Source organism: Nycticebus coucang, chromosome 16 (genome assembly GCF_027406575.1).
Source record: "Nycticebus coucang isolate mNycCou1 chromosome 16, mNycCou1.pri, whole genome shotgun sequence".
NCBI lineage: Eukaryota > Metazoa > Chordata > Mammalia > Primates > Lorisidae > Nycticebus > Nycticebus coucang.
This window is the reverse complement of record NC_069795.1, coordinates 54603755-54616170: the sequence shown is the minus strand read 5'-3', so window position 1 is coordinate 54616170 and position 12416 is coordinate 54603755. Positions and strand designations below refer to the sequence as shown.

Here is a 12416-nt window from a genome sequence, read left to right as displayed (position 1 = left end):
CCAGAAAATACTTAATCTTAATTTCTGAACAACTTATTATGTCAATCATATAATGGGTTTTATTGCTTTAAGTAGTATTTTCAAATTTTATCAAAATTTTTTGGTAGGTTATATGTTTTAGACTGCGTTTTTGAAGACCTGCTATGTTCAAGTGTTCAAATATTCACTTTGGTAAATTAGTCTTAAAATAGAAAAAAACGAAGATTATTGCTTTATAACTGTATTTTTATTTTGAATTACATATATCTTTTTTTGCCTAATTTTTTTCCTACTTTATTCCAGAAAACAGGGACAAACAAGTTAGTCTCACATTTCATAGAACTATCATGACTGTATTTTCAAAAGATATAAAAATAGATTCTACTGTGAAAATATGAAAAACAAAAGTTGTTGAAGATTGTGTTGGAATATATGCTGAAACTTATAAAGAAGATGTGATTTTGAGAAAATCCCTAAATTTAGGGTTTATGTATGCCAAAGCAGCCTCAATTAAGTACACACATAGTAAGCTCCATTAATAACTCCGGTAAGAAGTGGTAAAAAGTTGGTGCTTTACATCATTCAACTCTGTATTCTTGAATGTTGCCTTGAGTAACACAAAAAATAAAATAGAAAGGTAGAATTTATTTGATTAATAAAAGATAGTGCTTCCTTTTTCTGGATTATCCATTGACAATTATTTCTTTCATGAAAACATACAAATTGGCATTAACTAACTCCAGGTAGAACCTTAGGAAATACCTCTGTAATTATCTTTATGTTTGATTATTCTTAAAAAACAGGGAAAAAATTGGATGTTTCTTGATTAGCAGCTTGTCTTCAGATTCAATTATTTGTAGATTCTCTCAAAGATTTTTACTTATGGCCAATATTTAATCTTCTTTGTTAGATTAGGAAAGAATTCTAGAACAATGAGAATACTTCCAACTTGGTCATTTTCCTTTGGTTTAGATGGAATATCCATTACTGTGCGTGACTATCCACATAGATGAAAATGTGGACTTATTAGCTAGTTTTCCTACATCTATTTACATGGACATCAATAGAAAGACAGTCATACTATTTATTAAGTGTTTTCAATATGTCCAGCTCTATGATAAGTGCCTGGATTATCTATTTCATGCTCAAAGCAGTATCATGCAGCACCATTTTCCAGATTAAGAAACCAAGAGTAAGAGAATTACCGTAAAACAACTTGACCAAGGCCATCCCATACAAGGGGCAGAGTTAATATTTCAGTACAAGCAGAAAATCAATAAAATTTACATCTCATCAATTTAATCGATTAATAAAATTTACACGAGGCCAAGAAAGGTGAGCAACAGGAGATGTAGATGATTTCTAAATCACCTCTATCTTGCTGATTATGTGGTTTGAGCTATATTAAGAAAGTTTTGTATAATCTTGCGATGGAATGAAGTTAAAAAAAAAAAAAAAAAAAAACAACGAAAGACCTAACGGGAATGATTGTGACAGGGAAAAAATAGTGCTTGTTTTTGAATTTAATTTTATTTTTTAAGTAAGCTCTGCAAATGCAAGGCCTCAAAAAATTGGTTAAAGACTCAACTCCCCTCCACAGAAATCTTTAGTAAAAGATGAAAGATTTATAAGTACCGCGTTTTTTAATCATGAGGACAAATGAGGTAATATCACCTCCAGAGATTTCAGATTACAATCCATTTTTACACTTAGGTGCCTGGGTGCAAAGACAAATCAGAGAAATGTGCGTGATAAAAACTGTTCTGTAGGTAAGAATGTGCATAAGTGGAGAACAATAGCCTTTGTGGCTTTGAGAGAGCTGTCTGGATGCTGCAGGCTGGATAGGATGGCAAGAAAGGGAAGTAGCATGAGAAGGAGCTGTGTCAATTTTTACAAGCTAAAGAGAAGTTGCTCTACTTGCTGATTCTCAGAAGTCCAGATGTTATCCTAGAAAGTTCTAAGAATAGTTCTAAGACATCAATAACATTAGAAAGTAGCCTTAGGGCCTGTAGAGAGAGAGAGAGAGTGTGTGTGTGTGTGTGTGTGTGTGTGTGTGTGTGTGTGTGTGTGTGTGTGTGTTGGGGGCAGTAGTAGGCACAAGGGGTTGTTTCAGACTCCTTCATCTTAAGTAGCAGTTGAAGCTGGTAGGGAGGCAGCTTGTCTGCCAGTAACTTTTGTTGCAACCCTGTCTGGGGAAGCATTTAATTTTAGAAGACTGGATTATTTTCCAATGGTAAGGCGAGAGAGAAAAATGGAAAGCTTTGTGCCTTGCGTTGTTTGCCCAGACGAGGAACTGTGACATTAAGCTCAATGCCCCTTTGACTTAACTGCCTCATCTCTGACTCTCGCCTCCAAATTGGGATTTATTGATCAGCATGACCAGTAAAATACAAAACACACATAGCAGAAAAACTAGAGACTGAGTTCACATTTTCTAGTTGTAGAAAAATAAAGGAGACTTTCCAGGATGTATGCAAAAAATATTGTTCCAATAATATTTAAAATATTTTATTTTTCTATTCTTAGGCAATCTGACAGGAAGTTAAAGTAAATAGAAGTAAAGCAACCAGGAAAAAAAAAAAGTGACCCTAAAGCAAGAATTGTGAAGAAACATTTTTTTTGAGTTCTGCACTGGAAATGATTGAGTTACTTACTCGGAAATTCTAGTTTATATTGAATTAAAGGATTAACTAAGGAGGAGTAATTGAATTTATTTAAAAATTAGATCATTTAGTAATTTAGTTCACTGAAAACTTTTGCATAAGTTTCTCCTTCTATGTCACTTATGAGGTCAGAATAATAAAGTTCAATAATGTCCATGTTGTCCAATGAGGTTGTCATTTACCACGTGAACAATTAATTTGAATTTCAATTAAGTAAAATTCATTACAATTTAAGACAAAATTCTTCAGTAGCACTAGCCACCTTTCAGATGTTTGATAGCCCCATGTAGCTGGTGACTATCTTGTTGGAGAGCCAAGAAGACAGATCATTTCTGTTCTTGCTGAAAGGCCAATCAGACTGAAATAGAGAAAATAGCAACATAGAGGAGGAACCTCGGTTTATTAGATCATCAGCTAATAAACCGATGCTTGCAAGCCAATTTATTTATCAGTGACACAGTTTCAATTTTTAAGACACAACACTTTCTGCTTCACGCCATGGTTTGTGATCTGCGTTGTGGGAGGGTTTAGAAGCATGACTCTGAAAACAGGAAGGCCTGGGTTTGAATGCAAGTCTGCTGTTTACTAGCTGTGTGATTTGGGAAAACTACTTAATTGTCTAAATATAAGTTCTTGTAGATTGAGATAATCACACCCACTGCACAGAAGTGTTGGAAGAATTAGAGACTTAACTGAAAAAAAATACAAGTATAGGGTGGTGCCTGTGGCTCAAAGGGATAGGGTGCCAGCCCCATATGCCGGAGGTGGCGGGTTCAAACCCCGCCCCAGCCAAAAACTGCAAAAAAAATACAAGTACAATACTTTACATAGCATATGGTACCCATTCAATAATAAGTACAAACTTAAGTTTTTCAGAATGTGAGTTACCAATCTTACCCGTCTAATTTCCATATTACAAATTAGATTTCATAGATTCCATAAACTAAAGAATAGAAACTAAAAAATTCTCCCTAATACGGAAATAATAGTAATAATTGTCACTGGTATTATCATTCAAGAAGAAGATATTCCAATGATTCTATTTACCCATTAATCAAATATTCTTTTTCTTAACATTTTACTGATCATCAATATTCTAAATAATGCTTATCTCATAAGTTATCTTAGTTCCTTTACCTGAGAAGGAATTAACAAATAAGTATGAAATTAACATTCAAACACATATAATACGGTAAAATTTTGTTATTTTAATTTCACTTTTAAATGAATAAACTTCCCCCTTGCCACATACTAAGGCATCTTAAGGAATAATAGGTTTTTCCATTCTACACTTCGATTTTGAAAAGTTCCATGGCCGCAAGAGTTAAATTTTAAATTGATGCAAAGATGGAGTTATTTTATTTCTAAACACTCCCATATAAGCACATTAAATTTACCTCACAGAAAGCCCTTCAGTGGTTTTAAATTCTGTTTAGAAAAGGCAAAACTTGAAAAGGAAAGATTTCCTTGCATTGGTTGGTTTGTGGTTTTAGCACCATATGTGTAGATTCTTTAGAGAGAGCATTTAAACTTCATGCTCTATACTTTCACATTCTCATTTTAATCTGTAAATCTTTTTTTTTTTGTAGAGACCGAGTTTCACTATACCGCCCTCGGGTAGAGTGCCGTGGTGTCACATGGCTCACAGCAACCTCCAACTCCTGAGCCTACGTGATTCTCTTGCCTCAGCCTCCCGAGTAGCTGGGACGATAGGCGCCCACCACAACGCCTGGCTATTTTTTGTTGTTGTTGTTGTTGCAGTTTGGCCAGGGCTGGGCCTGAACCCGCCACCCCGGGTATATGGGGCCAGCGCCCTACTCACTGAGCCACAGGCGCTGCCCAAATCTGTAAATCTTTTATGATGTGCACACTTTACTAATCATATTGAAGTGTGTGTGTGTGTGTGCGCGCATGTGGCTTAAAGCAATAAAGTATATAAAAGACATTTAAGATTGAAAGAAGTTAGTATCTGTGTAGTAAAAAAACTTAATATGTGGTTTGTATAGAAAGAATACTTGAAACAGAGGATAAAAGCTGCTTTAATACGTAGAAGTATTTTACTAGAAAATAGGTACAAATAACTTGGTAGGGTGTAATTTTTAAAAATACTGCTTTTTTTCCCTTGAAGGTTAGAATTTTTTCAGAAAAGAAAGAAATATCTGATGTGTTAAGCAGTTCAAAGTTTGTAGCTTGACTACCATGAAATGAATATTAGTAAGTTGTCCTGGTTTAAGACATTGAGAACACCCATGTTTATCACCCCAAGAAACAGTTGAAAGATAACTATTATGGTGCAAGTTGCTTAAAGTTTTCCTGGGCTATTATTTCCTTACATTATGTGTTATTAATTTAAATAAATTTCATCTTTCTCTATCTTCAACCAGTTTATATTTATGTGTCATCTTCCAGTACAAAAAAACTACACTATTTTTTTCATTTTTTATTTGCATAGAGTTAGGGGGTGCAAGCGATTGAATTGTACAGTGGAGAGGTCTACGTTTTTAGTATACCTGTCTCCTGAATAGTATATAATGTACATAATAGGTACTTTTCATCCTACATCCTTCTCCCCTTTCAGAGTCTCCAATTCTACTAAGTCACTCTGTATGACCATGCACACCCATTCCTTAGCTCCCACTTCTAAGTGAGCAAATGCGGTACTTGATTTTTTATCTTCCTGGGTTCCTTCACTTAGAATGATGGCCTCCAATTCCACTTGAGTTGCTGCAAAATACATTATTTCATTGTTTTTAATGTTTGAATACTATTCCATAGTGTACGTGTGTGTGTGTCCCACATTTTCTTTATCCACTCATCAGTTGGTAGGCACTTAGGTTCCATACTTTTGTAATTGTGAATTGTGCTGTGATAATCATATAGGTGCCTGTGCCTTTTAAATAAAATGACTTTTTTTCCCTCTGACTAGATTCCCAGTGGGATTGTTGGATGGAATGAGAGATTTGCTTTTAGTTCTTTGAGAAAATCTCCATACTGCTTTCCATAGACATTGTACTAATTTATATTTCCATCAATAGTGTATAAGCATTCCCTTTTCAATGCATCCGTACTAATATCTATTGTTTTTTTACTTTTTCATAATGACCATTCTGATAGGGTATCCATTGTGGTTTTAATCATTCCCTGATGATTAGTGGTAGTGAACATTTTTACATAACGTTTGTTGGCCATTTGTATATCTTCTTTTGAAAAATGGCCTTGTCTTTTACCCAATTTTTAATGGGGTTATTTGTTTCATTCTTATTGATTTGTTTGTAGATTCCAAGTCTTAGTCCTTTCTTTGTCAAATGTAGAATTTTCAAGTATTTTCTCAGCTTCTGTAGCTTTTTTATTTACTCTGTTGATTGTTTCTTCTGCTGTGAAGAAATGCTTTAGTTTAATTAAGTTCCATTTATTTATTATTGTTTTTGTTTCATTTGCTTTTGGGGGCCTTCGTCATAAATTCTTTGCCTAATCCAATGTAAAGAAGAGTATTTTCTAAGTTTTCCTCTAGAATGTTTTGTGTCGGGTTGTGACATTTAAGTATTTATCCATCTTTAGAGATTTTTTGTGTATGATGAGAGATAGTGATCCAGTTTCAGTCTTCTGCATGTGGCTCTCTAATTTTCCCATTCATATGGGATTCTTTACCCAGTGTATGTTTTTGCCTGCTTGTCAAAGATTAATTGGTTTTAGGTATATGGCTTTATTTATGGGTTTCTGGGTGCTCTGACCTGTTCTCTTGATCTATGTGTCTACTTTTACACCAGCACCAGGCTGCTTTTGTTACTATAGACTCATAGTACAATTTAAAGTCAGGTAGCCTGTAGCTCAAGTGGCTAAAGCGCCAGCCACATACACCAGAGCTGGTGAGTTCGAATCCAGCCCAGGCCTGCCAAACAACCAAAAAAATAGCTGGGTGTTGTGGTGGACAGCCTTGGGAGGCTGAGGCAAGAGAATCGCTAAAGCCGTGACAACACAGCACTCTATCCAGGGTGACAGCTTGAGGCTCTGTCTATAAATAAATAAATAATGAAAACAAAATCAGGTAATGTGACTCAAAATTTCTTCTTTTTGCTTTGGCTATTCAGGCTCTTTTTCAGTTCCACATGAAAATCAGAATTTTTTTCTAATTCTGCGAAATATTGCTTCACTATTTTGATAGGGAGTGCATTGAATGTGTATATTACCGTATAGCCATTTTAATATATTGATTCTTTCAATTCATGAGTATGGGAAGTTTTTCCATTTGTTTGCATCATCAGTGACTCAACAGTATTGTATAGTTCTTCTTTTAGGAATATTTCACCTCCTTGAGTAAGTATATTTCTAGATATTCTAATGTCACAGGTATTGGCCAGGTGCAGTGGCTCACACTTCTAATTCTAACACTCTGGGAGCCTGAAGCAGGAGGGTCACATGAGGTCAAGAGTTTGAGACCAGCATGAGCAAAGCAAGACCCCACATCTACTAAAAAAATTTGCAGTTACCAAATGGTATTGAGTTATTGCTTTGATTCTCAGCTTGATTGTTATTCTGTGTAGAAATGGTACTGATTTATGCGTATTAATTTTGTAACCTAAGACTTTACTAGATCTTTAGGCTTTTCTAGGTATACAGCCATGTTATTCGATAACAGGGATACTTTGAACTCCTCCTTTCCTATACAGATGCCCTTTATTTCTTACTGTTGCCTGATTGCTCTTACTAGGACTTCCAGTGCTGTGTTGAATAGAAGTAACAAAACTGGATGTCCTTGTCTTGTTTCAATTCTTAAAACGAATGCTTTCAACTTTACTCCGTTCAGTATGATGTTGGCTGTGTATGAAGTTTGTCTTATATGACTTTTATTATTTTGAGCTCTGTTTCTTCTATAACTAGTTCGTTATGGATTTTTGTCATGAAGTGTGCTAGGTTTTATTAAATGCTTTTCCTGCATCAATTGAGATGACCGTATAGCTTTTGTTTTTTATTCTGTTTATGTGGCAAATCACACTTATTGATTTGCATATATTGGATCATCCTTACATGCCTGAGATGAAACTCAGTTGATTATGATGATTTTTTTTTTTTTGATATGCTGTTGGATTTGTTTTGCTAGTATTTTGTTGAGGACTTTTGGTTCTACATTTATGAGGAATATTATTCTGTAGTTTTTTTGTTGTGATACTGGCTTCATAGAATGAATTAGTGAGAATTCCCTCCTCTTCAAGTTATGGGAAAGTTTCATAGGAAAGATACTGGTTCTTTGTAGGTCTAACAGAATTTACATGCAAAACCATCTGGTTTGGGACTTTTGTTGTTGTTGGGAGGTTTTTTATTACTGATTTAATCCTGTTACTTTATATTTGTCTGGTCAGGATTCTTATTTCTTCCTGATTCAAACTTGGAAGGTTATGTGTTTCCAAAAATTTATCCATTTTCTCTAAATTTTCTAATTTGTGTGCATAGACGTGTTTGTAATACTCCTTGATAGTCTTTTATGTGTCTGAGGTATCAATTGTAATATCTCCTTTTTCATTTCTTATTGAGGTTATTTGAATCCTCTTTCTTCTTATCTTGGTTATCTAGTGCTTTGTTAATTTTGTTTATATTTGAAAAGTGTATCTTTTTTAGTTTCAATTTCATTTAGTTCTGTTCTAATTTTTGTTTTTCTTGTCTTCTGATGGCTTTGGGTCAGTTTGTTGCTATTTTTCCTAGTTCTGTGAGGTAAGACACTGGGTTGTTAATTTGTGATCTTTCTGTCTTTTTCATGTAGGCATTTAGTGCTATGAGTTTCCCTTTTATCACTGCTTCCATTGTATCAAAGGCATTTTGGTAGCTTATTTTTACCATGGTTATTCAATTTTTGTTTCCCTTTTATCACTGCTTTCATTGTATCAAAGGTATTTTGGTAGCTTGTTTTACCATTATTATTCAATTTAAAAAAATTTTATTTCCATATTGATTTCATCATTGACCCAAAGATAACTCAGCAGCAGATTGTTTAACTTCTGTGTATTTGTATAATTTTGAGACTTCCTCTAGAAATTAATTTCCACTGTTGTCTGCGAAGGTACATGATATGATTTCACTTTTTAAAAATTTGCTGAGTACGATTTTTTAAATACAAAGTAAAAATTTTAAAACACAAAGTATTTTTGCTTTTTTTCCCAGGTCATAATTAAAGTCTTATTCTTAACATTTTGCCTGTTTTAAAAAAAGGCAATGGAAACAAACTTCATAAACCTTTATTATTTGGTTGTCATTTCAAAAACCATACATAAAAACTGAAATAAAATAAAAAAAGAGAAAATATTTATCCTTCATAGATTAAATCTGCATAGGAGAAATAAAGAAAGAAAGCAATTCATTAAATATAAACAGCTATTGAACATCATTTGTATCCCAAGACCTGGTGTTAAACATTGAACTCTATACATTGATAAATAATAAGGAGTTCTAGCAGATCAAAAGATAGTCTAATAAAGGAAATAAGATGTGAATTCAAGCTACTAAAAGGTGAAAAGTTTTGTAGTGGTTCATTTGAGAGAGATATTTCTAAGTGGAAGAATAAACAACAGACAGCAGAGGAAGTAGAACTTGTGCTTGAAAAACAAGAAGCTAAAGGGAGAGAGTGTTACAGAGAAAGTTCTGGAAGTGGTAAGCCCAGGGTATGCATTTGGTACACAAAATATTTCAGTGGAATATTTTGGATGGAATATAGGATGTGAACAGGAGAATGTTTAGAGATAATTTGGCAAATGGTCACTGAGTGATAATTATAGAAAACCCAAATGCCAAAAGCTGGATCCAATGGACATTGGCACCATAACATCATTTTGATGACAGACCAGCAGAAGCATTGTTTTGGAAAGACTAGAGAAAATGTTGGTGTAAGAAGAGATGAGATGTAGAATCCAGTTGGTTGATTCTGCAATAGCCCTGAGACAGAATGGGGAGCCCCCGCACCAAAAGACAACAGTGATGACATTGAGGTTTCTGGGAGATGTGATCTAGATGCAGAGTCCATGGTGTCAAACAGGTGCAGGTATCAAGGGAGAGAGAGAGAGGCCAAGGAAATCTCAAAATATGGGACTGGAGTTCAGGAAAGGATAGTAGTACTTTGGAGAATTCTGAAATGTCAAATATTTGGGGCTAGATTGGTGTGTCAAAACAATGAGTTTAATATTGATTTATACTTTTCAGAAATATTTATTAATATCCAATTATGTGCCAGAAACTGTGCTAAGTGCTATAGATAAAATGATAAGTACAAACAGGTAGATAATAGTATATTGAGGAAGATATCTATGCTATTGGAAAATACAAAAAAATACAAATTTAAAAGTATAACAAATGTGAAAAATACTATAAAAGGTAGGTACCTAATTACAATTGATACTGCAATAAAAATAGTGCTTCCAAGGTAGTTCTTCTCCCACTAAAATGATGCTTTAACTGAAATCTGAAGGACAAGTAGAGGGAGTCAAATAGAAGAAAGGGGAATAAAAGACCTTCCAAAACAGAGGTGGTTATGTGTGCTGTAAAAACAACCACCATCACTACCATAGAACCTTGTGGAGAGGGGAAGGTGATGGCTGTGTTAGAAATGGAAAAATGACCATGAAGCTACAGCAAAAAGGTGAAGGAATGGAAGGTTTGATCCTAGACAATAGAGACAGCAGAATTAGACCATGCTGGTCCCTATAGTTGGTGTTAAAGGGTCCATTACACAAAGAGCAGTAGAATGATACTGAAAAATTTTAAGCATGACAGTGTCATAATCAGAGGATGAAGTGGTAATATAGACCAGTGTCATGGTGGGAAACAGGGGAAAAGTGAACCTGTTTAAGAATATTTCAGAGGTAGAAGAGTAGCATTTCATGATGCTACTGGAAATTGTACATTTGAGAGAAGAAAGTGCCAGGGTAACTTCCATATTTTTGCACTGCCCAAGAGGATGGATGAGATGGAACTCAACGGAAAAGGCCCATATAAGAAGGGAAAACTAGGAGTTGAGTTTTGAACATATGCAATTTAAGGTACCAAGAAGATTTCCAAATAGATATGTCCACAGCTATTACAAATGAAAAATAAATATTTCTGAGGTTGGTAAAATGTGAAGATAAACACTTGAAAGTCATTGGAAGGAAAATTGAAGCCAATAGAACAGATGAAACACTGAATTATAATACAGAATGAGGTAAGAGAGACCAAAGACAAAATTTTAAGAAATATCCACGTGAATTTACTTTTGTTGTTGTTGTGATTGACAATAGAGAATTCTTCATAAAATCTTTTCCCAGACCAATATCATCAATTATTTTTCTTACTTTCTTCTAGAAATTGTATTGTTTTGTGTGTCAAATTTAAATCTTTTATCTATTATGAGACAATTTTTATAAGTGGAGAGAGGTGCAGGTCCAGTGTCAGTCTTTTACATGTGGATAGACAGTTGTTCCAGAATCATTTCTTGAATAGGATTCTTCTCACCAGTGTATACTTTTGTCTGGTTCACTCACATTTGCCAAAATGTAGAATTAACCCAGAAATGGACTAAGAAACCGTGGCATATGTGTACCATGAAATAGCACATGACCACATGGAAACTTTACATCTTTTGTTGAAGAACATTCTCCTTAGTAAAAGAATTCCACAAGAATGGAAAAGCAAGTATGCAATACCAATATGAAACTACTATTACAATTACATGCCCAACACAATCAAATAGTGTTTAAAGGGAAGAGGAAGGGGAAGGGAGAGGAATTGGTAAGCTCTCACCTTCTTGGCACCATGTAGGGGTATGTGGCCCACCTCCTGGGTGAAGAGTTCAACTACAGTTTGGACCTTACCTAACATATGCAAACAATGTAACCTAATTATTTGTATCCTCAGATTAGTCTGAAATTAAAGGAAAAACCTGAGGTGGGGGGACATGTTAGAAAAAAAAAAAAAAAGAAATATCCATGTGAGAAAACAGAAGGAAGACATTCCTGAGAAGCTGGTATGGAGGAATAATCGTAGAAATGAGAGTAGAATCTGAGTACTGAAGCAGCATGGAGTTTTATGAAGACTTAATCGCCCATATTACTTATGTATAATACCAGTTACTTATTTAATGATACGAACAGAATTAAGATAAACATTGCCTTTGGTGGCCCTTTAGACTTCCTCTCCCACCACTCCAACACACACACACACACCTGCTACCCTGCCATGTTATGGAAGTATGAGGAAATGGTTATGAAAGTTACATTTTATTATCTTCAATAATAGGTGTGTATTTAGACAAACAGTTTTTTTGTTATATTGATGGAGAGCTAAAAAATATAAATAAGTGAAGAGTTACCTCTAGCATCAATGTTAAAAGACTACAGCTATTGTTTGAACTTCACTTGTTGAGATATTGTGGCATGGAGCCAGTTTAACTCAACAATTGATGGTAGCAGCAACGTAGCAACAAAGTCACTGGGCTACATGAAAACTATAAAAAGGATATTTGCTGTATTGTTCTTGCCCTTGGAATGCTCTTTCCTTCCTTTCCTGTTGTCGCAATAGGATGTCAGCTTAAATTTACTGTCATTATTGTCACTGGGCCAGTGACTGTTATGAAATGTGGTAGGCGTTTAACATTTTGTGAGTCCACGAGCAGGGGTCTGAAATGTGACTACTCCAAAGAGGTTATGGGATGGCTGAGTGTTCTTGAATACAAATGTGATGGTGAAGTGTTTCTTTTCTTCCCCCAAGTGAAGTGCAACCTTCAGAATTACTTTGTATCTCTTGGATGGCCGTTAA

The 12416-nt window shown here is 34.7% G+C and overlaps 1 pseudogene; it reads right to left on the bottom strand.

The window, feature by feature from the left end:
• Nucleotides 1–1522: 1522 nt before the first annotated feature.
• On the bottom strand, nt 1523–1646 carry LOC128568353 (uncharacterized; annotated as a pseudogene).
• Nucleotides 1647–12416: the final 10770 nt, after the last annotated feature.